Genomic DNA, 23795 nt, shown 5'->3' on the forward strand with positions numbered 1-23795 from the left:
TTAGAGTTTTTTGGACACTAGGGGAACATATTTGAAGTAACAAGGAATTAATTTAGAGTTATTTGGTTAGGGTTAGGGTTAGAGGGTTAGGGCCAGTTTTAGACAGATATGGTTATAATAAGGCCATGCCGAATAAGGCATTAATAAGTACTTAATAATGACTAGTTAACAGCCCCATGTTACTAATTTGCATGTTAATAAGCATCTAATTAATGGTGAATATGTTCCCCATACAAATGTGTTATGATTTTTTTTTACTGGTGCACAAAATGAACCGTGCATGAACATCACCTTGTTCAAAGAACAATAATAATAATAATAATAATGCATTAGATTTATATTGCGCTTTTCTATTGTTAGATATTCAAAGCGCTCACAGAGAAGTGGGAACCCATCATTCATTCACACCTGGTGGTGGTAAGCTACATCTGTAGCCACAGCTACCCTGGGGTAGACTGATGGAAGCGGGGCTGCCAGTTTGCGCCTACGGCCCCTCCGACCACCACCAATCATTCATTCATCATTCATTCACCTGTGTGAGCGGCACCGGGGGCAAGGGTGAAGTGTCCTGCAACCCTCAGGTTTCTGGCACGGCCGCTCTACCCACTACGCCATGCCGTAGTGCATAAACTCACAAAAAATTACACACATGCAAATGAGTGTGACTTCTGCTGTTGCCGTATCCGCAATACGCCGATACGGAGAAGTTTTTATTTATTCGATGAGTCGGGTGTGTCTTGACCCCCGCCGAACCCCTGAGCCCAACTCACCGAACCCCTAGGGTTCGATCGAACCCAGGTTAAGAACCACTGCAGTAGGGCCAATTTATTGTTGCCAATCAACCTATCCCCAGGTGCATGTCTTTGGAGGTGAGAGGAAGCCGGCGTACCCGGAGGGAACCCACGCAGTCACGGGGAAAACATGCAAACTCCACACAGAAAGATCCTGAGCCTTCAGTGTGTTTCATATAAGGTCCTCATATTTTCTGAACCACATTAGTGTGTGTTACAATGTTTAATTCAAAGCTTTAAAATGAGTGTTTCAATCCAGGTCCTTATATTTTCTGAACCACATTTTAGTGAATGTTACATTCTTAAATAATAGTCTAAGAGCTAAAACGCTATAATAATCTTTACTGTTTATGTAGAATTATATGCTCAGAATATTATCAACCAAAAGTGCTGATAATGTTAATTAGTTCTGACATTATATTTTTGTGTTTTGTTGCAGACACCTACTGTTGGGGTTCTATCTCAACATTCTCCAGATTCAGATGTGAGCGATAAACCGACTTCATCCCTCCAACAGGTTATTATATGTCTATTTTTACTATATCTGCTCTAAATTTTACCCACCCTATATTTTGAAAGACATTTATTAATTTTAATCTCTCACAGATCAGTTTATATGACAACATTTTCGTAAGGCTACATCCATGTTAGTCAGTAGGGAGTTTAAAACTCATGTTTAGCCAAACAGGAGATGTTACAAGTCAACAACATAAATTGTACATGTGAGCACTCGTCATGTCCTCATATTGTTTGAACCAAGAAAGACTTAGGTGTGTTTCATATAAGGTCCTCATATTTTCTGAACCAGGTTAGCGTGTGTTACAATGTTTAATTCAAAGGTTTAAAATGAGTGTTTCAATCCAGGTCCTCTTTTTTTCTGAACCACATTTTAGTGAATGTTACATTCTTAAATAATAGTCTAAGAGCTAAAATGCTATAATAATCTCTACTGTTTATGTCAAATTATATGTTCAGAATATTATCAACCAAAAGTGCTGATAATGTTATAATTAATTAGTTCTGACTTTATATTTTTGTGTTTTGTTGCAGACACCAACTGTTGGGGTTCTATCTCAACATTCTCCAGATTCAGATGTGAGCGATAAACAGACTTCATCCCTCCAACAGGTTATTACATGTCTATTTTTACTATATCTGCTCTAAATTTGACCCAACCTATATTTTGAAAGACATTTATTAATTTTAATCTCTCAAAGATCAGTTTATATGACAACATTTTTGTAAGGGTACATCCATGTTAGTCATTAGGGAGTTTACAACTCATGATGACAAAAACAGGAGATGTTACAAGTCAACAACATAAATTCAACATGTGCTCACTCGTCATGTCCTCATATTGTTTGAACCAAGAAAGACTTAGGTGTTTTTCATATAAGGTCCTCATATTTTCTGAACCAGGTTAGTGTGTGTTACAATGTTTAATTCAAAGCTTTAAAATTAGTGTTTCAATCCAGGTCCTCATTTTTTCTGAACCACATTTTAGTGAATGTTACATTCTTAAATAATAGTCTAAGAGTTAAAATGCTATAATAATCTTTACTGTTTATGTAAAATGATATGCTCAGAATATTATCAACCAAAAGTGCTGATAATGTTATAATTAATTAGTTCTGACATTATATTTTTGTGTTTTGTTGCAGACACCAACTGTTAGGGTTCTATCTCAACATTCTCCAGATTCAGATGTGAGCCATAAACCGACTTCATCCCTCCAACAGGTTATTACATGTCCATTTTTACTATATCTACTCTAAATTTGACCCAACCTATATTTGGAAAGACATTTATTCCTTTTAATCCGTCACAGATCAGTTTATATGACAACAATTTCGTAAGGGTACATCCATGTTAGTCAGTAGGGAGTTTAGAACTCATGTTTAGCAAAACAGGAGATGTTACAAGTCAACAGCATAAATTCTACATGTGAGCACTCGTCATGTCCTCATATTGTTTGGACCAAGAAAGACTTAGGTGTGTTTCATATAAGGTCCTCATATTTTTTTAACCAGATTACTGTGTGTTACAATGTTAATGTCAAAACCTTTAAAATTAGTGTTTCAATTCAGGTCCCTAATGGTGTGTGTTACATTCTTAATGAATTGTCTAAGAGCTGAATCATTATAATAATCTTAACCATTTATCTGGCATTGTATGCTCGGATTTTTATCAACAAAAAGTGCTGATAATGTTATAATTAATTAGTTCTGACATTATGGTTTAGTGTTTTGTTGCAGACACCAGCTGTTGATGTTCTATCTCAACATTCTCCAGATTCAGCTGTGAGCGATTAACCGACTTCATCCTTTCAAAAGGTTATTACATGTCTATTTCATTATATCCACTCTAATTTGGACACTTGAAAAATCCATAGATTCAAAATAGAATGTTGCAAAAATTAAGATGGTATAAAACACACACCGGACTTTTGTGTTTTCTTACTGTAGCTACGTTGAACCCAAAGGTTATGTTTGCTTTGTCCTACTTCTGGTGCTTTTTACTGTACTTCTTATAACTCATTTTTCTTCAATTCAATTAAATTTATCTCCAGATCACAGAAATGCTGACAACGCTCCAGAAAATGCAGTGCCACTTGTTTACAGCCGGATTCTGCAGCGCTGTTTTCAGTGATCAAAGTATTGGCTTTTAGAACTGTTGTTGTGTGTCTGGGGAAGCACAGAGACGAATGTGTTTGCACAGGAGGCAAACCTGTTAGAATTGTGCCATTTGTTATCAAAAATATTGGTAAGAAAAGTAAAAAATAGTTTGTGATTTTAAGTGACTTCTTCTGTAAGGCTACAATACATTATATCATTTCAATTAGTTTTCATGTATAAGCCGTACTTTCAAAATGTGGTGCTGCGCCGCTTTCAGTTAAATTAAGAGGAAGACCTTGTTGTGCTATAATGAACGTGTCATTTGTAGTGGGGAAACATATTTCCATATGATTAAAACTGTTACTAAAAATAAATCTTATTAAGAAATGCAAATATTATTTCTAGTAGGATTTTAACGACCTGCAGATATAAGAAGTGTTTGACTAAAGTTGTTGGCCTAGAAAAGTAGTTTAAAGTTATTTAATTTTCCATCAGATATTGGATCTTGAATACTCCGACAATACAGATTTTGAAGATCAAACCTATGTTCCAGACTCAAAAGGCAGTTCTTCAGATACAAGTGTTTGCAGCAGTGATCTTAGAGTCATACCATGCCTCTCCCAAAAATTTTTGAAGGACACCTTCAAATCATTTGGGATAGTAAAAACACAGAGAGAAATCACCAATTCAGGCACACTTGGAAGTTTCAGTTCATCATTAGCAAGCAGTGGTCATAGTTCTTTAGAGACAGATTGCAGCTCTGATTCTGGTTCACTAACCGTCTGATTCCCAGGCCTGTAGGACCATTGGAAAGGCATGTCCCTATATGTCACGTTTTTGTCATGAGTCCTGATATGTCACCCAAACACGTATGTGTGTGTGTGTGTGTGTGTGTGTGTGTGTGTGTGTGTGTGTGTGTGTGTGTGTGTGTGTGTGTGTGTGTGTATGTGTGTGTGTGTGTGTGTGTGTGTGTGTGCGTGTGTGTGCGTGCGTGAGTGTGCGTGTGTGCGTGTCCACATCTTCCCACGTAACATTCCCAGCCATCAATACATCGAAGCAGGGTCAAACATATGGTTAACCTTAACCTATTTAGTTCCTCCCAATCGTTTAAATATGTTTTCGGGAAGTCTGGTTGTTGTTTCAAACGATCGTAAACATTTAAACTGTCAAATGACTGGTCAGATGCTGATCAGAGGACATTCTGAATCTTCGGTGTGCGACGATCGTAAACATTTAAACTGTCAAATGGCTGGTCAGATGCTGATCAGATGACATTCTCAAGCTTCCTTAAAAACTGACCTCAACCTGAACCCTCCTTTGTTCCCTCTTATCCAATTCCTCTTCAGATCTTGACTCCACCCTCTTCCTGGTTAAATCACTCCCTCTTCAGGTCTTAAACCCACCCTCTTCCTGGTTTAAACTCCACCCTCTTCCTGGTTAAATCACTCTGTCTTCAGGTCTTAGCTTCACCCTCTTCCTGGTTAAAAACCCACCCTCTTCCTAGTTAAAACTCCACCCTCTTCCTGGTTAAAACTCCACCCTCTTCCTTGTTAAACCACTCCCACGTCAGGTCTTAACTCCACCCTCTTCCGGGGTAAGCCACACCCATTTGACCTTTGACCCTTGACATTTGACCTTTGAACTTGACCCCTCATAAATCATTGATTTATGACCCCTCATAAATCATTGATTTATGGCCCCCCATAAATTATTTTTTGACAGAAGGTGTCCCCTTAAATTCTCTCACAGAGTTTGATGTTTACTATAATCTCTTAATAAGAAATGCCATTTTAAATGTGGACAAAACCAGCACTCAGAAATAAACACGACTTCAGTTGGGTTCCAAATCACTTTGTTACTAATAGTTTGTCTGGATACTTACCAGAGTGGTGCAGCGGGAGCGTGCTGGGCCCATAACCCAGAGGTCGATGGATCGAAACCATCCTCTGCTAAGGTTTAGGTTTCAGGTGAATCTTTGACTGATTCTTGTATTGAAACAAAGGCCAGCACCCATTCAGCCCACAGCTGTCTTCTCTAACTCTTTGGGAATTACATTCATGATTCCTGCAAAGGTGAGAGTTTAAACATCTTATAAGTCAATCTCAACAGTACAGTTACAATCCATCCAACGCCCGGAGAATACAGTGACTTGAACGAATGACAGATTTCACTGGTTTGTGCATGACATTTCCATGGAACCCAGCATTCATGATGTTGAAGCCTGAGGTGTTTCTATATGAGAACCCTCTAAATTTGGTGTTGTGTGTGCTCAGCTGAACATGAGCTGATCAGGTATGTTGCAAACTACTTCATGATAAAAACACAGGACCTTGCTATTATGTATTTCCCGGTTTATGTATAAAGGTAAGAAGTAAAGTCAAAAGAGGCTTGTTTCCACCCTGTTTCGAACAGGGGACCTTTCGCGTGTGAGGCGAATGTGATAACCACTATACCATGGAAACTGCTGCAAGAACTCATTTTCGTCAAGACTTACAAGTTAATATTCGGCCGATGGAAAACATGTGGCTCGCAAGTCTCATTGCTGTTAGTAGCTGCATTGCATTTCTTGCCTTTTGTGGATGTTGTTATATCCCTTGTGCACGTAGAATGTGTTCCACGTCGTAGCATTTCAAACGCTCTTCCTCTTAAACGAGTTCATGAACCAACATTGTTATGCAGGCATTGGTTGCTCAGAGGTAGAATTCTCGCTTCCCATGCGGGAGACCCGGGTCCGATTCCCGGCCAATGCATCTGTTGCTTTTTTTAGATTTTAAATAATATTCATAAGGGACAAAAGCGATTTTTGTGACAACCGCAAGACACAGGCATTCCACTCAGAAGGCATATTGGACTCACCGAAGACTGAAGTGGAGTACTCCAAGTTACTCCCATCCAAAGACAATGACATTGGGCCATCGTAACAAGAGATTTTCTAATAATTGGGGGGGTAATGAATCAAGTTTAGAAGTCAGTCTCTGTGGCGCAATTGGTCAGCGCGCTCGGCTGTTAACTGAGAGGATGGTGGTTCAAGCCCACCCAGGGACGACACTTTGCCACGAGCACAGTTTGAGGGTTTTCTTGTACAACCCGTGTTTTGAGATAAAACGTGTGCCACGTTTGCAACCGTGCTTGTTTAAAATACTGATAATCAATGCTCTCCCCTCAAATTGGCTATACGTTGAGTATAGGGTTATAGGCATCAAGTTGAAATCCATGATGTTCCAGGCGCTGTAGCTGTCAGTCAAGATGCCTGTTTGTTAAACGGGAGATGTTTGGCTGAAATCCTGTCAGTGTCTTGGTGTTTTTTCTGTATCACTTTCTCAGATTTTTCCTAAACCACGTGAATGTGGGCCTAACTTCTATTAATTTTGAATGAAATCCCAATGGATCCACAGAGTTTGATGTTTACTACAATTTCTTAATAAGAAATGCCATTTTAAATGTGGACAAAACCAGCACTCAGAAATAAACATGACTTCAGTTGGGTTCCAAATCACTTTGTTACTAGTAGTTTGTCTGGATACTAACCAGAGTAAGCCCTATTAGGTTTAAGACAGCAGAGTGGCGCAGCGGGAGCGTGCTGGGCCCATAACCCAGAGGTCGATGGATCGAAACCATCCTCTGCTAAGGTTTAGGTTTCAGGTGAATCTTTGACTGATTCTTGTATTGAAACAAAGGCCAACACCCATTCAGCCCACAGCTGTCTTCTCTAACTCTTTGGGAATTACATTTATGATTCCTGCTAAGGTGAGAGTTAAAACATCTTATAAGTCAATCTCAACAGTACAGTTACAATCCATCCAACGCCCGGAGAATACAGTGACTTGAATGAATGACAGATTTCACTGGTTTGTGCATGACATTCTCATGGAACCCAGCATTCATGATGTTGAAGCCTGAGGTCTGCCTATATGAGAACCCTCTAAATTTGGTGTTGTGTGTGCTCAACTGAACATGAGCTGATCAGGTATGTTGCAAACTACTTTATGATAAAAACACAGGACCTTGCTATTATTTATTTCCCGGTTTATGTATAAAGGTAAGAAGTAAAGTCAAAAAAAGGCTTGTTTCCACCCTGTTTCGAACAGGGGACCTTTCGCGTGTGAGGCGAATGTGATAACCACTACACCATGGAAACTGCTGCAAGAACTCACCTTTGTCAAGACTTACAAGTTGATACTCGGCCGATGGAAAACATGTGGCTCGCAAGTCTCATTGCTGTTATTAACTGCATTGCATTTCTTGCCTTTTGTGGATGTTGTTATATCCCTTGTGCACGTAGAATGTGTTCCACTTCGTAGCATTTCAAACGCTCTTCCTCTTAACCGAGTTCCTGAACAAACGTTGTTATGCAGGCATTGGTGGTTCAGTGGAATAATTCTCGCTTGCCATGCGGGAGACCCGGGTCCGATTCCCAGCCAATGCATCTGTTGCTTTATTTAGATTTTAAATAATATTCATAAGGCACAAAAGCAATGTTTGTGACAACCGCAAGACACAGGCATTCCACTCAGAAGGCATATTGGACTCACCGGAGACTGAAGTGGAGTACTCCAAGTTACTCCCATCCAAAGACAATGACATTGGGCCATTGTAACAAGAGATTCTCTAATAATTGGGCGAGTAATGAATCAAGTTTAGAAGTCAGTCTCTGTGGCGCAATTGGTCGGTGCGCTCGGCTTTTAACTGAGAGGATGGTGGTTCAAGCCCACCCAGGGACGACACTTTGTCACGAGCACAGTCTGAGGGTTTTCTTGAACAACACGTGTGCTTCTCTAAATTGGCACAATTGTTTTGAGATAAAACGTGTGCCACGTTTGCAACCGTGCTTGTTTAAAATACTGGTAATCAATGCTCACCCCTCAAATTGGCAATACGTTGAGTATATTGTTATAGGCATCAAGTTGAAATCCATGATGTTCCATGCGCTGTAGCTGTCAGTCAAGATGCCTGTTTGTTAAACGGGAGATGTTTGGCTGAAATCCTGTCAGTGTCTTGGTGTTTTTTCTGTATCACTTTCTCAGTTTTTTTCCTAAACCAGGTGAATGTGGGCCTAACTTCTATTCGTTTTGAATGAAATCCCAATGGATCCACAGAGTTTGATGTTTACTACAATTTCTTAATAAGAAATGCCATTTTAAATGTGGACAAAACCAGCACTCAGAAATAAACATGACTTCAGTTGGGTTCCAAATCACTTTGTTACTAGTAGTTTGTCTGGATACTAACCAGAGTAAGCCCTATTAGGTTTAAGACAGCAGAGTGGTGCAGCGGGAGCGTGCTGGGCCCATAACCCAGAGGTCGATGGATCGAAACCATCCTCTGCTAAGATTTAGGTTTCAGGTGAATCTTTGACTGATTTTTGTATTGAAACAAAGGCCAACACCCATTCAGCCCACAGCTGTCTTCTCTAACTCTTTGGGAATTACATTTATGATTCCTGCTAAGGTGAGAGTTTAAACATCTTATAAGTCAATCTCAATAGTACAGTTACAATCCATCCAACGCCAGGAGAATACAGTGACTTGAATGAATGACAGATTTCACTGGTTTGTGCATGACATTCTCATGGAACCCAGCATTCATGATGTTGAACCCTGAGGTCTGCCTATATGAGAACCCTCTAAATTTGGTGTTGTGTGTGCTCAGCTGAACATGAGCTGATCAGGTATGTTGCAAACTACTTCATGATAAAAACACAGGACCTTGCTATTATTTATTTCCCGGTTTATGTATAAAGGTAAGAAGTAAAGTCAAAAAAAGGCTTGTTTCCACCCTGTTTCGAACAGGGGACCTTTCGCGTGTGAGGCGAATGTGATAACCACTACACCATTGAAATTGCTGCAAGACGCCACCTTTGTCAAGACTTACAAGTTGATATTCGGCCGATGGAAAACATGTGGCTCGCAAGTCTCATTGCTGTTATTAACTGCATTGCATTTCTTGCCTTTTGTGGATGTTGTTATATCCCTTGTGCACGTAGAATGTGTTCCACTTCGTAGCATTTCAAACGCTCTTCCTCTTAACCGAGTTCATGAACAAACGTTGTTATGCAGGCATTGGTGGTTCAGTGGAAGAATTCTCGCTTGCCATGCGGGAGACCCGGGTCCGACTCCCAGCCAATGTTTCTGTTGCTTTTTTTGGATTTTAAATAATATTCATAAGGGACAAAAGCAATGTTTGGGACAACCGCAAGACACAGGCATTGCACTCAGAAGGCATATTGGACTCACCAAAGACTGAAGCAGAGTACTCCAAGTTACTCCCATCCAAAGACAATGACATTGGGCCATTGTAACAAGAGATTTTCTGATAATTGGGGGAGTAATGAATCAAATTTAAAAGTCAGTCTGCGGCGCAATTGGTCAGCGCGCTCGGCTGTTAACTGAGAGGATAGTTGTTCAAGCCCACCCACTGACGATGCTTTGCCACGAGCACATTTTGAGGGTTTTCTTGTACAGCCCGTGTCCTTCTCTAAATTGGCACAATAGTTTCGAGATAAAACGTGTGCCACGTTTGCAACCGTGCTTGTTTAAAATACTGATAATCAATGCTCTCCCCTCAAATAGGCTATCCGTTGAGTATAGGGTTATAGGCATCAAGTTGAAATCCATGATGTTCCAGGCGCTGTAGCTGTCAGTCAAGATGCCTGTTTGTTAAACGGGAGATGTTTGGCTGAAATCCTGTCAGTGTCTTGGTGTTTTTTTCTGTATCACTTTCTCAGTTTGTTCTCAAACCACGTGAATGTGGGCCTAACTTCTATTCGTTTTGAATGAAATCCCAATGGATCCACAGAGTTTGATGTTGACTACAATTTCTTAATAAGAAATGCCATTTTAAATGTGGACAAAACCAGCACTCAGAAATAAACACAACTTCAGTTGGGTTCCAAATCAGTTTGTTACTAGTAGTTTGTCTGGATACTAACCAGAGTAAGCCCTTTTAGGCTTAAGACAGCAGAGTGGCTGAGCGGGAGTGTGCTGGGCTCATAACCCAGAGGTTGATGGATCGAAACCATCCTCTGCTAAGGTTTAGGTTTCAGGTGAATCTTTGAGTGATTTGTGTATTGAAACAAAGGCCAACACCCATTCAGCCCACAGCTGTCTTCTCTAACTCTTTGGGAATTACATTTATGATTCCTGCTAAGGTGAGAGTTTAAACATCTTATAAGTCAATCTCAACAGTACAGTTACAATCCATCCAACGCCCGGAGAATACAGTGACTTGAATGAATGACAGATTTAACTGGTTTGTGCATGACATTCTCATGGAACCCAGCATTCATGATGTTGAAGCCTGAGGTCTGCTTATATGAGAACCCTCTAAATTTGATGTTGTGTGTGCTCAGCTGAACATGAGCTGATCAGGTATGTTGCAAACTACTTCATGATAAAAACACAGGACCTTGCTATTATTTATTTCCCGGTTTATGTATAAAGGTAAGAAGTAAAGTCAATAAAAGGCTTGTTTCCACCCTGTTTCGAACAGGGGACCTTTCGCGTGTTAGGCGAATGTGATAACCACTACACCATGGAAACTGCTGCACGAACTCACCTTTGTCAAGACTTACAAGTTGATATTCGGCCGATGGAAAACATGTGGCTCGCAAGTCTCATTGCTGTTATTAACTGCATTGCATTTCTTGCCTTTTGTGGATGTTGTTATATCCCTTGTGCACGTAGAATGTGTTCCACTTCGTAGCATTTCAAACGCTCTTCCTCTTAACCGAGTTCATGAACAAACGTTGTTATGCAGGCATTGGTGGTTCAGTGGAAGAATTCTCGCTTGCCATGCGGGAGACCCGGGTCCGACTCCCAGCCAATGTTTCTGTTGCTTTTTTTGGATTTTAAATAATATTCATAAGGGACAAAAGCAATGTTTGGGACAACCGCAAGACACAGGCATTGCACTCAGAAGGCATATTGGACTCACCAAAGACTGAAGCAGAGTACTCCAAGTTACTCCCATCCAAAGACAATGACATTGGGCCATTGTAACAAGAGATTTTCTGATAATTGGGGGAGTAATGAATCAAATTTAAAAGTCAGTCTGCGGCGCAATTGGTCAGCGCGCTCGGCTGTTAACTGAGAGGATAGTTGTTCAAGCCCACCCACTGACGATGCTTTGCCACGAGCACATTTTGAGGGTTTTCTTGTACAGCCCGTGTCCTTCTCTAAATTGGCACAATAGTTTCGAGATAAAACGTGTGCCACGTTTGCAACCGTGCTTGTTTAAAATACTGATAATCAATGCTCTCCCCTCAAATAGGCTATCCGTTGAGTATAGGGTTATAGGCATCAAGTTGAAATCCATGATGTTCCAGGCGCTGTAGCTGTCAGTCAAGATGCCTGTTTGTTAAACGGGAGATGTTTGGCTGAAATCCTGTCAGTGTCTTGGTGTTTTTTTCTGTATCACTTTCTCAGTTTGTTCTCAAACCACGTGAATGTGGGCCTAACTTCTATTCGTTTTGAATGAAATCCCAATGGATCCACAGAGTTTGATGTTGACTACAATTTCTTAATAAGAAATGCCATTTTAAATGTGGACAAAACCAGCACTCAGAAATAAACACAACTTCAGTTGGGTTCCAAATCAGTTTGTTACTAGTAGTTTGTCTGGATACTAACCAGAGTAAGCCCTTTTAGGCTTAAGACAGCAGAGTGGCTGAGCGGGAGTGTGCTGGGCTCATAACCCAGAGGTTGATGGATCGAAACCATCCTCTGCTAAGGTTTAGGTTTCAGGTGAATCTTTGAGTGATTTGTGTATTGAAACAAAGGCCAACACCCATTCAGCCCACAGCTGTCTTCTCTAACTCTTTGGGAATTACATTTATGATTCCTGCTAAGGTGAGAGTTTAAACATCTTATAAGTCAATCTCAACAGTACAGTTACAATCCATCCAACGCCCGGAGAATACAGTGACTTGAATGAATGACAGATTTAACTGGTTTGTGCATGACATTCTCATGGAACCCAGCATTCATGATGTTGAAGCCTGAGGTCTGCTTATATGAGAACCCTCTAAATTTGATGTTGTGTGTGCTCAGCTGAACATGAGCTGATCAGGTATGTTGCAAACTACTTCATGATAAAAACACAGGACCTTGCTATTATTTATTTCCCGGTTTATGTATAAAGGTAAGAAGTAAAGTCAATAAAAGGCTTGTTTCCACCCTGTTTCGAACAGGGGACCTTTCGCGTGTTAGGCGAATGTGATAACCACTACACCATGGAAACTGCTGCACGAACTCACCTTTGTCAAGACTTACAAGTTGATATTCGGCCAATGGAAAAAATGTGGCTCGCAAGTTTCATTGCTGTTATTAACTGCATTGCATTTCTTGCCTTTTGTGGATGTTGTTATATCCCTTGTGCACGTAGAATGTGTTCCACTTCGTAGCATTTCAAACGCTCTTCCTCTTAACCGAGTTCATGAACAAACGTTGTTATGCAGGCATTGGTGGTTTAGTGGAAGAATTCTCGCTTGCCATGCGGGAGACCCGGGTCCGATTCCCAGCCAGTGCATCTGTTGCTTTATTTAGATTTTAAATAATATTCATAAGGGACAAAAGCAATGTTTGTGACAACCGCAAGACACAGGCATTCCACTCAGAAGGCATATTGGACTCACCGGAGACTGAAGTGGAGTACTCCAAGTTACTCCCATCCAAAGACAATGACATTGGGCCATCGTAACAAGAGATTCTCTAATAATTGGGGGAGTAATGAATCAAGTTTAGAAGTCAGTCTCTGTGGCGCAATTGGTCAGCGCGCTCGGCTGTGAACTGAGAGGATGGTGGTTCAAGCCCACCCAGGGACGACACTTTGTCACGAGCACAGTTTGAGGGTTTTCTTGTACAACCCATGTGCTTCTCTATATTGAAACAATTGTTTTGAGATAAAACGTGTGCCACGTTTGCAACCGTGCTTGTTTAAAATACTGATAATCAATGCTCTCCCCTCAAATTGGCTATACGTTGGGTATAGGGTTATAGGCATCAAGTTGAAATCCATGACGTTCCAGGCGCTGTAGCTGTCAGTCAAGATGCCTGTTTGTTAAACGGGAGATGTTTGGCTGAAATCCTGTCAGTGTCTTGGTGTTTTTTCTGTATCACTTTCTCAGATTTTTCCTAAACCACGTGAATGTGGGCCTAACTTCTATTAATTTTGAATGAAATCCCAATGGATCCACAGAGTTTGATGTTTACTACAATTTCTTAATAAGAAATGCCATTTTAAATGTGGACAAAACCAGCACTCAGAAATAAACATGACATCAGTTGGGTTCCAAATCACTTTGTTACTAGTAGTTTGTCTGGATACTAACCAGAGTAAGCCCTATTAGGTTTAAGACAGCAGAGTGGCGCAGCGGGAGCGTGCTGGGCCCATAACCCAGAGGTCGATGGATCGAAACCATCCTCTGCTAAGGTTTAGGTTTCAGGTGAATCTTTGACTGATTCGTGTATTGAAACAAAGGCCAACACTCATTCAACCCACAGCTGTCTTTTCTAACTCTTTGGGAATTACATTTATGATTCCTGCTAAGGTGAGAGTTTAAACATCTTATAAGTCAATCTCAACAGTACAGTTACAATGCATCCAACGCCAGGAGAATACAGTGACTTGAATGAATGAGAATTTCACTGGTTTGTGCATGACATTCTCATGGAACCCAGCATTCATGATGTTGAACCCTGAGGTCTGCCTATATGAGAACCCTCTAAATTTGGTGTTGTGTGTGCTCAGCTGAACATGAGCTGATCAGGTATGTTGCAAACTACTTCATGATAAAAACACAGGACCTTGCTATTATTTATTTCCCGGTTTATGTATAAAGGTAAGAAGTAAAGTCAAAAAAAGGCTTGTTTCCACCCTGTTTCGAACAGGGGACCTGTCCGTGGGGGGCGAATGTGTTGACCACTACACCATGGAAACTGCTGCAAGAGCTCACCTTTGTCAAGACTTACAAGTTGATATTCGGCCGATGGAAAACATGTGGCTCGCAAGTCTCATTGCTGTTAGTAGCTGCATTGCATTTCTTGCCTTTTGTGGATGTTGTTATATCCCTTGTGCACGTAGAATGTGTTCCACGTCGTAGCATTTCAAACGCTCTTCCTCTTAACCGAGTTCATGAACCAACATTGTTATGCAGGCATTGGTTGCTCAGTGGTAGAATTCTCGCTTCCCATGCGGGAGACCCGGGTCCGATTCCCGGCCAATGCATCTGTTGCTTTTTTTAGATTTTAAATAATATTCATAAGGGACAAAAGCGATTTTTGTGACAACCGCAAGACACAGGGATTCCACTCAGAAGGCATATTGGACTCACCGAAGACTGAAGTGGAGTACTCCAAGTTACTCCCATCCAAAGACAATGACATTGGGCCATCGTAACAAGAGATTTTCTAATAATTGGGGGGGGGTAATGAATCAAGTTTAGAAGTCAGTCTCTTTGGCGCAATTGGTCAGCGCGCTCGGCTGTTAACTGAGAGGATGGTGGTTCAAGCCCATTCAGGGACGACACTTTGCCACGAGCACAGTTTGAGGGTTTTCTTGTACAACCCGTGTGCTTCTCTAAATTGGCACAATTGTTTTGAGATAAAACGTGTGCCACGTTTGCAACCGTGCTTGTTTAAAATACTGATAATCAATGCTCTCCCCTCAAATTGGCTATACGTTGAGTATAGGGTTATAGGCATTAAGTTGAAATCCATGATGTTCCAGGCGCTGTAGCTGTCAGTCAAGATGCCTGTTTGTTAAACGGGAGATGTTTGGCTGAAATCCTGTCAGTGTCTTGGTGTTTTTTCTGTATCACTTTCTCAGTTTTTTTCCTAAACCACATGAATGTGGGCCTAACTTCTATTCGTTTTGAATGAAATCCCAATGGATCCACAGAGTTTGATGTTTACTACAATTTCTTAATAAGAAATGCCATTTTAAATGTGGACAAAACCAGCACTCAGAAATAAACATGACTTCAGTTGGGTTCCAAATCACTTTGTTACTAGTAGTTTGTCTGGATACTAACCAGAATAAGCCCTATTAGGTTTAAGACAGCAGAGTGGCGCAGCGGGAACGTGCTGGGCCCATAACCCAGAGGTCGATGGATCGAAACCATCCTCTGCTAAGGTTTAGGTTTCAGGTGAATCTTTGACTGATTCTTGTATTGAAACAAAGGCCAACACCCATTCAGCTCACAGCTGTCTTCTCTAACTCTTTGGGAATTACATATATGATTCCTGCTAAGGTGAGAGTTTAAACATCTTATAAGTCAATCTCAATAGTACAGTTACAATCCATCCAACGCCAGGAGAATACAGTGACTTGAATGAATGACAGATTTCACTGGTTTGTGCATGACATTCTCATGGAACCCAGCATTCATGATGTTGAACCCTGAGGTCTGCCTATATGAGAACCCTCTAAATTTGGTGTTGTGTGTGCTCAGCTGAACATGAGCTGATCAGGTATGTTGCAAACTACTTCATGATAAAAACACAGGACCTTGCTATTATTTATTTCCCGGTTTATGTATAAAGGTAAGAAGTAAAGTCAAAAAAAGGCTTGTTTCCTCCCTGTTACGAACAGGGGACCTTTCGCGTGTGAGGCGAATGTGATAACCACTACACCATTGAAATTGCTGCAAGACACCACCTTTGTCAAGACTTACAAGTTGATATTCGGCCGATGGAAAACATGTGGCTCGCAAGTCTCATTGCTGTTATTAACTGCATTGCATTTCTTGCCTTTTGTGGATGTTTTTATATCCCTTGTGCACGTAGAATGTGTTCCACTTCGTAGCATTTCAAACGCTCTTCCTCTTAACCGAGTTCATGAACAAGCGTTGTTATGCAGGCATTGGTGGTTCAGTGGAAGAATTCTCGCTTGCCATGCGGGAGACCCGGGTCCGACTCCCGGCCAATGTTTCTGTTGCTTTTTTTAGATTTTAAATAATATTCATAAGGGACAAAAGCAATGTTTGGGACAACCGCAAGACACAGGCATTGCACTCAGAAGGCATATTGGACTCACCAAAGACTGAAGCAGAGTACTCCAAGTTACTCCCATCCAAAGACAATGACATTGGGCCATTGTAACAAGAGATTTTCTGATAATTGGGGGAGTAATGAATCAAATTTAAAAGTCAGTCTGCGGCGCAATTGGTCAGCGCGCTCGGCTGTTAACTGAGAGGATAGTTGTTCAAGCCCACCCACTGACGATGGTTTGCCACGAGCACATTTTGAGGGTTTTCTTGTACAGCCCGTGTCCTTCTCTAAATTGGCAAAATAGTTTCGAGATAAAACGTGTGCCACGTTTGCAACCGTGCTTGTTTAAAATACTGATAATCAATGCTCTCCCCTCAAATTGGCTATCCGTTGAGTATAGGGTTATAGGCATCAAGTTGAAATCCATGATGTTCCAGGCGCTGTAGCTGTCAGTCAAGATGCCTGTTTGTTAAACGGGAGATGTTTGGCTGAAATCCTTTCAGTGTCTTGGTGTTTTTTCTGTATCACTTTCTCAGTTTGTTCTCAAACCACGTGAATGTGGGCCTAACTTCTATTCGTTTTGAATGAAATCCCAATGGATCCACAGAGTTTGATGTTGACTACAATTTCTTAATAAGAAATGCCATTTTAAATGTGGACAAAACCAGCACTCAGAAATAAACACGACTTCAGTTGGGTTCCAAATCAGTTTGTTACTAGTAGTTTGTCTGGATACTAACCAGAGTAAGCCCTTTTAGGCTTAAGACAGCAGAGTGGCTGAGCGGGAGGGTGCTGGGCCCATAACCCAGAGGTTGATGGATCGAAACCATCCTCTGCTAAGGTTTAGGTTTCAGGTGAATCTTTGAGTGATTTGTGTATTGAAACAAAGGCCAACACCCATTCAGCCCACAGCTGTCTTCTCTAACTCTTTGGGAATTACATTTATGATTCCTGCTAAGGTGAGAGTTTAAACATCTTATAAGTCAATCTCAACAGTACAGTTACAATCCATCCAACGCCCGGAGAATACAGTGACTTGAATGAATGACAGATTTCACTGGTTTGTGCATGACATTTCCACGGAACCCAGCATTCATGATGTTGAAGCCTGAGGTCTGCTTATATGAGAACCCTCTAAATTTGGTGTTGTGTGTGCTCAGCTGAACATGAGCTGATCAGGTATGTTGCAAACTACTTCATGATAAAAACACAGGACCTTGCTATTATTTATTTCCCGGTTTATGTATAAAGGTAAGAAGTAAAGTCAAAAATAGGCTTGTTTCCACCCTGTTTCGAACAGGGGACCTTTCGCGTGTGAGGCGAATGTGATAACCACTACACCATGGAAACTGCTGCGAAAACACACCTTTGTCAAGACTCACAAGTTGATATTCGGGCGATGGAAAACATGTGGCTCGCAAGTCTCATTGCTGTTATTAACTGCATTGCATTTCTTGCCTTTTGTGGATGTTGTTATATCCCTTGTGCACGTAGAATGTGTTCCACTTCGTAGCATTTCAAACGCTCTTCCTCTTAACCGAGTTCATGAACAAATGTTTTTATGCAGGCATTGGTGGTTCGGTGGAAGAATTCTCTCTTGCCATGCGGGAGACCCGGGTCCGATTCCCGGCCAATGCATCTGTTGCCTTTTTTAGATTTTAAATAATATTCATAAGGGACAAAAGCAATGTTTGGGACAACCGCAAGACACAGGCATTGCACTCAGAAGGCATATTGGACTCACCAAAGACTGAAGCAGAATACTCCAAGTTACTCCCATCCAAAGACAATGACATTGGGCCATCGTAACAAGAGATTTTCTGATAATTGGGGGAGTAATGAATCAAACTTAAAAGTCAGTCTGCGGCGCAATTGGTCAGCGCGTTCGGCTGTTAACTGAGAGGATAGTTGTTCAAGCCCACCCAGGGACGATGCTTTGCCACGAGCACATTTTGAGGGTTTTCTTGTACAGCCCGTGTCCTTCTCTAAATTGGCACAATAGTTTCGAGATAAAACGTGTGCCACGTTTGCAACCGTACTTGTTTAAAATAGTGATAATCAATGCTCTCCCCTCAAATTGGCTATCCGTTGAGTATAGGGTTATAGCCATCAAGTTGAAATCCATGATGTTCCAGGCGCTGTAGCTGTCAGTCAAGATGCCTGTTTGTTAAACGGGAGATGTTTGGCTGAAATCCTGTCAGTGTCTTGGTGTTTTTTCTGTATCACTTTCTCAGTTTGTTCTCAAACCACGTGAATGTGGGCCTAACTTCTATTCGTTTTGAATGAAATCCCAATGGATCCACAGAGTTTGATGTTGACTACAATTTCTTAATAAGAAATGCCATTTTAAATGTGGACAAAACCAGCACTCAGAAATAAACATGACTTCAGTTGGGTTCCAAATCACTTTGTTACTAGTAGTTTGTCTGGATACTAACCAGAGTAAGCCCTATTAGGTTTAAGACAGCAGAGTGGCGCAGCGGGAGCCTGCTGGGCCCATAACCCAGAGGTCGATGGATCGAAACCATCCTCTGCTAAAGTTTAGGTTTCAGGTGAATCTTTGACTGATTTGTGTATTGAAACAAAGGCCAACACCCATTCAACCCACAGCTGTCTTCTCTAACTCTTTGGGAATTACATTTATGATTCCTGCTAAGGTGAGAGTTTAAACATCTTATAAATCAATCTCAACAGTACAGTTACAATCCATCCAACACCCGGAGAATACAGTGACTTGAATGAATGACAGATTTCACTGGTTTGTGCATGACATTCTCATGGAACCCAGCATTCATGATGTTGAAGCCTGAGGTCTGCTTATATGAGAACCCTCTAAATTTGGTGTTGTGTGTGCTCAGCTGAACATGAGCTGATCAGGTATGTTGCAAACTACTTCATGATAAAAACACAGGACCTTGCTATTATTTATTTCCCGGTTTATGTATAAAGGTAAGAAGTAAAGTCAAAAAATGACTTGTTTCCACCCTGTTTCGAACAGGGGACCTTTCGCGTGTTAGGCGAATGTGATAACCACTACACCATGGAAACTGCTGCAAGAACTCACCTTTGTCAAGACCTACAAGTTGATATTCGGCCGATGGAAAACATGTGGCTCGCAAGTCTCATTGCTGTTAGTAGCTGCATTGCATTTCTTGCCTTTTGTGGATGTTGTTATATCCCTTGTGCACGTAGAATGTGTTCCACGTCGTAGCATTTCAAATGCTCTTCCTCTTAACCGAGTTCATGAACAAACGTTGTTATGCAGGCATTGGTGGTTCAGTGGTAGAATTCTCGCTTCCCATGCGGGAGACCCGGGTCCGATTCCCGGCCAATGCATCTGTTGCTTTTTTTAGATTTTAAATAATATTCATAAGGGACAAAAGCGATTTTTGTGACAACCGCAAGACACAGGAATTCCACTCAGAAGGCATATTGGACTCACCAAAGACTGAAGTGGAGTACTCCAAGTTACTCCCATCCAAAGACAATGACATTGGGCCATCTTAACAAGAGATTTTCTAAAAATTGGGGGAGTAATGAATCAAATTTAGAAGTCAGTCTCTGTGGTGCAATTGGTCAGCGCGCTCAGTTGTTAACTGAGAGGATGGGGGTTCAAGCCCACCCAGTGACGATACTTTGTCACAAGCAGAGTTTGAGGGTTTTCTTGTACAACCCGTGTGCTTCTCTAAATTGGCACAATTGTTTTGAGATAAAACGTGTGCCACGTTTGCAACCGTGCTTGTTTAAAATACTGATAATCAATGCTCTCCCCTCAAATTGGCTATACGTTGAGTATAGGGTTATAGGCATCAAGTTTTTTTTTTTGACAAGATGGCGGCGCCCGGACGGGCTGCGACACTGCGGTGCTCTTGCTAAAGATGGAACATTTGGCGGAAATGCCGGACAGTTCTGCAGACTTCATGGCTGGCTCGCATCGATGTCACTCCGTGATCACGTACGACCGCCAGACACTTCTGGATATGGACATATTGGGCCGTTTTGGACTGATAGACGCGGGCGTGCTAAACATGCTAACTAGCATGGGGATACGTCGGCGGCTACATCCAGCGGCCTGTGAAGCAGGGGAGTCTAGTAGCAGCGGGGGCCGTCTACGGAGCAGACGCCAGCGGTGTGATCGGAAACGCGGATGTCGAGCGGGGCTAAAAACAAAGCAGAAGGCTAATCCCCACAGAACACCACTTCCCTCCACCCTGAAGACGGATTTAGATGGAAAATGCGAGACTACTGGTCTGGGTAAGGAGTCTGTTAAATTAGAACAAGTTTTTTCTGCTTTGAGTGTTTCAGAGTTGGACATGTGTTTTACTGAGGTGGCTAACCATGATGCGTGCAGTTTATCAAAGCAACAAACAAACAATCGGAAAATCCCCGTTACTGAGGAGGCTAACCATGATGCGTGCAGTTTATCAAAGCAACAATCAAACAATCGGAACATTCCCGTCGTATCAATTCCTAGATATGGTCGTAATTATACTGAATGCACTGGGCATAATAAACACAACATTATTAATATTGCTACTACGGATAATTTGATCAAAAATTCCCTAAAACAGCCCACTACCTATAATATAGGTTTTTTAAACATAAGATCATTGTCTCCCAAAACGTTGTTAGTTAATGATATCATCAGAGACAACAATCTTAACGTCATCGGTCTCAGTGAAACCTGGCTTAAACCAAACGACTTTTTTGCGCTAAATGAGGCATGTCCTCCTAACTTTACACATGCGCATATTGCCCGTCCGCTTAAAAGGGGTGGGGGGGTCGCACTAATATACAACGAAAACTTTAACCTTAGTCCTAACATAAATAATAAATATAAATCGTTTGAGGTGCTTACTATGAGGTCTGTCACACCGCTGCCTCTACACCTGGCTGTTATCTACCGCCCCCCAGGGCCCTGTTCGGACTTTATCAATGAATTCTCAGAGTTCGTTGCTGATCTAGTGACACACGCCGATAATATAATCATAATGGGGGACTTTAATATCCATATGAATACCCCATCGGACCCACCGTGCGTAGCGCTCCAGACTATAATTGATAGCTGTGGTCTCACACAAATAATAAATGAACCCACGCATCGCAACGGTAATACGATAGACCTAGTGCTTGTCAGGGGTATCACCGCTTCCAAAGTTACGATACTCCCGTATACTAAAGTATTGTCCGATCATTACCTTATAAAATTCGAGGTTCAGACGCATGTTCGTCAAACTAATAATAATAATAACTGCTATAGCAGCCGCAACATTAATACGGCCACAACGACAACTCTTGCTGACCTACTGCCCTCGGTAATGGCACCATTCCCAAAGTATGTGGGCTCTATTGATAACCTCACTAACAACTTTAACGACGCCCTGCGCGAAACCATTGATAACATAGCACCGCTAAAGTTAAAAAAGGCTCCAAAAAAGCACACCCCGTGGTTTACAGAAGAAACTAGAGCTCAGAAATTATTATGCAGAAAGCTGGAACGCAAATGGCGCACGACTAAACTTGAGGTGCACCATCAAGCATTTAGTGATGGTTTAATAACTTATAAACGCATGCTTACCTTAGCTAAAGCTAATTATTACTCAAATCTCATCCACCGTAATAAAAACGATCCTAAATTTTTGTTTAGTACGGTAGCATCGCTAACCCAACAAGGGACTCCTTCCAGTAGCTCCACCCACTCAGCTGATGACTTTATGCAATTCTTTAGTAAGAAAATTGAAGTCATTAGAAAGGAGATTAAAGACAATGCGTCCCAGCTACAACGGGGTTCTATTAACACTGACACGATTGTATATACGGCGGATTCTGCCCTCCAAAATAGTTTCTCTCGTTTTGAGGAAATAACATTAGAGGAATTGTTACAACGTGTAAATGGAATAAAACAAACAACATGTTTACTTGACCCTCTTCCTGGGAAACTGATCAAGGAGCTCTTTGTATTATTAGGTCCATCAGTGCTAAATATTATAAACCTATCACTTTCCTCGGGCACTGTTCCCCTAGCATTCAAAAAAGCGGTTATTCATCCTCTTCTTAAAAGACCTAACCTCGATCCTGACCTCATGGTAAACTACCGACCGGTGTCTCACCTTCCCTTTATTTCAAAAATCCTCGAAAAAATTGTTGCGGAGCAGTTAAATGAACACTTAGCGTCTAACAATCTATGTGAAACCTTTCAATCCGGTTTCAGGGCAAATCACTCGACGGAGACAGCCCTCGCAAAAATGACTAATGATCTATTGCTAACGATGGATTCTGATGCGTCATCTATGTTGCTGCTCCTCGATCTTAGCGCTGCTTTCGATACCGTCGATCATAATATTTTATTAGAACGTATCAAAACACGAATTGGTATGTCAGACTTAGCCCTGTCTTGGTTTAACTCTTATCTTACTGATAGGATGCAGTGTGTCTCCCATAACAATGTGACCTCGGACTACGTTAAGGTAACGTGTGGAGTTCCCCAGGGTTCGGTCCTTGGCCCTGCACTCTTCAGCATCTACATGCTGCCGCTAGGTGACATCATACGCAAATACGGTGTTAGCTTTCACTGTTATGCTGATGACACCCAACTCTACATGCCCCTAAAGCTGACCAACACGCCGGATTGTAGTCAGCTGGAGGCGTGTCTTAATGAAATTAAACAATGGATGTCCGCTAACTTTTTGCAACTCAACGCCAAAAAAACGGAAATGCTGATTATCGGTCCTGCTAGACACCGAACTCTATTTAATAATACAACTCTAACATTTGACAACCAAACAATTAAACAAGGCGACACGGTAAAGAATCTGGGTATTATCTTCGACCCAACTCTCTCCTTTGAGGCACACATTAAAAGCGTTACTAAAACGGCCTTCTTTCATCTCCGTAATATCGCTAAAATTCGCTCCATTCTGTCCACTAAAGACGCTGAGATCATTATCCATGCGTTTGTTACGTCTCGCCTCGACTACTGTAACGTATTATTTTCGGGTCTCCCCATGTCTAGCATTAAAAGATTACAGTTGGTACAAAATGCGGCTGCTAGACTTTTGACAAGAACAAGAAAGTTTGATCACATTACGCCTGTACTGGCTCACCTGCACTGGCTTCCTGTGCACTTAAGATGTGACTTTAAGGTTTTACTACTTACGTATAAAATACTACACGGTCTAGCTCCATCCTATCTTGCCGATTGTATTGTACCATATGTCCCGGCAAGAAATCTGCGTTCAAAGGACTCCGGCTTGTTAGTGATTCCCAAAGCCCAAAAAAAGTCTGCGGGCTATAGAGCGTTTTCCGTTCGGGCTCCAGTACTCTGGAATGCCCTCCCGGTAACAGTTCGAGATGCCACCTCAGTAGAAGCATATAAGTCTCACCTTAAAACCCATTTGTATACT

The 23795-nt window shown here is 41.5% G+C and overlaps 14 non-coding genes across 14 annotated transcripts; 7 read left to right on the forward strand and 7 right to left on the reverse strand.

The window, feature by feature from the left end:
• Positions 1-5795: 5795 nt before the first annotated feature.
• Positions 5796-5868, reverse strand: trnav-cac (transfer RNA valine (anticodon CAC)). Its single transcript has one exon. It is a non-coding gene; the product is annotated as a tRNA-Val (tRNA).
• Positions 5869-6377: 509 nt separating this feature from the next.
• trnan-guu (transfer RNA asparagine (anticodon GUU)) lies at positions 6378-6451 on the forward strand. Its single transcript has one exon. It is a non-coding gene; the product is annotated as a tRNA-Asn (tRNA).
• Positions 6452-7471: 1020 nt separating this feature from the next.
• trnav-cac (transfer RNA valine (anticodon CAC)) lies at positions 7472-7544 on the reverse strand. Its single transcript has one exon. It is a non-coding gene; the product is annotated as a tRNA-Val (tRNA).
• A 509-nt stretch (positions 7545-8053) lies between these two features.
• On the forward strand, positions 8054-8127 carry trnak-uuu (transfer RNA lysine (anticodon UUU)). The gene has a single exon. It is a non-coding gene; the product is annotated as a tRNA-Lys (tRNA).
• Positions 8128-9172: 1045 nt separating this feature from the next.
• trnav-cac (transfer RNA valine (anticodon CAC)) lies at positions 9173-9245 on the reverse strand. The gene has a single exon. It is a non-coding gene; the product is annotated as a tRNA-Val (tRNA).
• Positions 9246-10871: 1626 nt separating this feature from the next.
• On the reverse strand, positions 10872-10944 carry trnav-aac (transfer RNA valine (anticodon AAC)). Its single transcript has one exon. It is a non-coding gene; the product is annotated as a tRNA-Val (tRNA).
• Positions 10945-12570: 1626 nt separating this feature from the next.
• Positions 12571-12643, reverse strand: trnav-aac (transfer RNA valine (anticodon AAC)). Its single transcript has one exon. It is a non-coding gene; the product is annotated as a tRNA-Val (tRNA).
• Positions 12644-13152: 509 nt separating this feature from the next.
• trnah-gug (transfer RNA histidin (anticodon GUG)) lies at positions 13153-13226 on the forward strand. Its single transcript has one exon. It is a non-coding gene; the product is annotated as a tRNA-His (tRNA).
• A 1332-nt stretch (positions 13227-14558) lies between these two features.
• Positions 14559-14629, forward strand: trnag-ccc (transfer RNA glycine (anticodon CCC)). Its single transcript has one exon. It is a non-coding gene; the product is annotated as a tRNA-Gly (tRNA).
• A 223-nt stretch (positions 14630-14852) lies between these two features.
• Positions 14853-14926, forward strand: trnan-guu (transfer RNA asparagine (anticodon GUU)). The gene has a single exon. It is a non-coding gene; the product is annotated as a tRNA-Asn (tRNA).
• Positions 14927-16261: 1335 nt separating this feature from the next.
• trnag-gcc (transfer RNA glycine (anticodon GCC)) lies at positions 16262-16332 on the forward strand. Its single transcript has one exon. It is a non-coding gene; the product is annotated as a tRNA-Gly (tRNA).
• A 1337-nt stretch (positions 16333-17669) lies between these two features.
• trnav-cac (transfer RNA valine (anticodon CAC)) lies at positions 17670-17742 on the reverse strand. Its single transcript has one exon. It is a non-coding gene; the product is annotated as a tRNA-Val (tRNA).
• A 1625-nt stretch (positions 17743-19367) lies between these two features.
• trnav-aac (transfer RNA valine (anticodon AAC)) lies at positions 19368-19440 on the reverse strand. Its single transcript has one exon. It is a non-coding gene; the product is annotated as a tRNA-Val (tRNA).
• A 217-nt stretch (positions 19441-19657) lies between these two features.
• On the forward strand, positions 19658-19728 carry trnag-ccc (transfer RNA glycine (anticodon CCC)). Its single transcript has one exon. It is a non-coding gene; the product is annotated as a tRNA-Gly (tRNA).
• Positions 19729-23795: the final 4067 nt, after the last annotated feature.

This window comes from Nerophis ophidion, linkage group LG01, assembly GCF_033978795.1.
Source record: "Nerophis ophidion isolate RoL-2023_Sa linkage group LG01, RoL_Noph_v1.0, whole genome shotgun sequence".
NCBI lineage: Eukaryota > Metazoa > Chordata > Actinopteri > Syngnathiformes > Syngnathidae > Nerophis > Nerophis ophidion.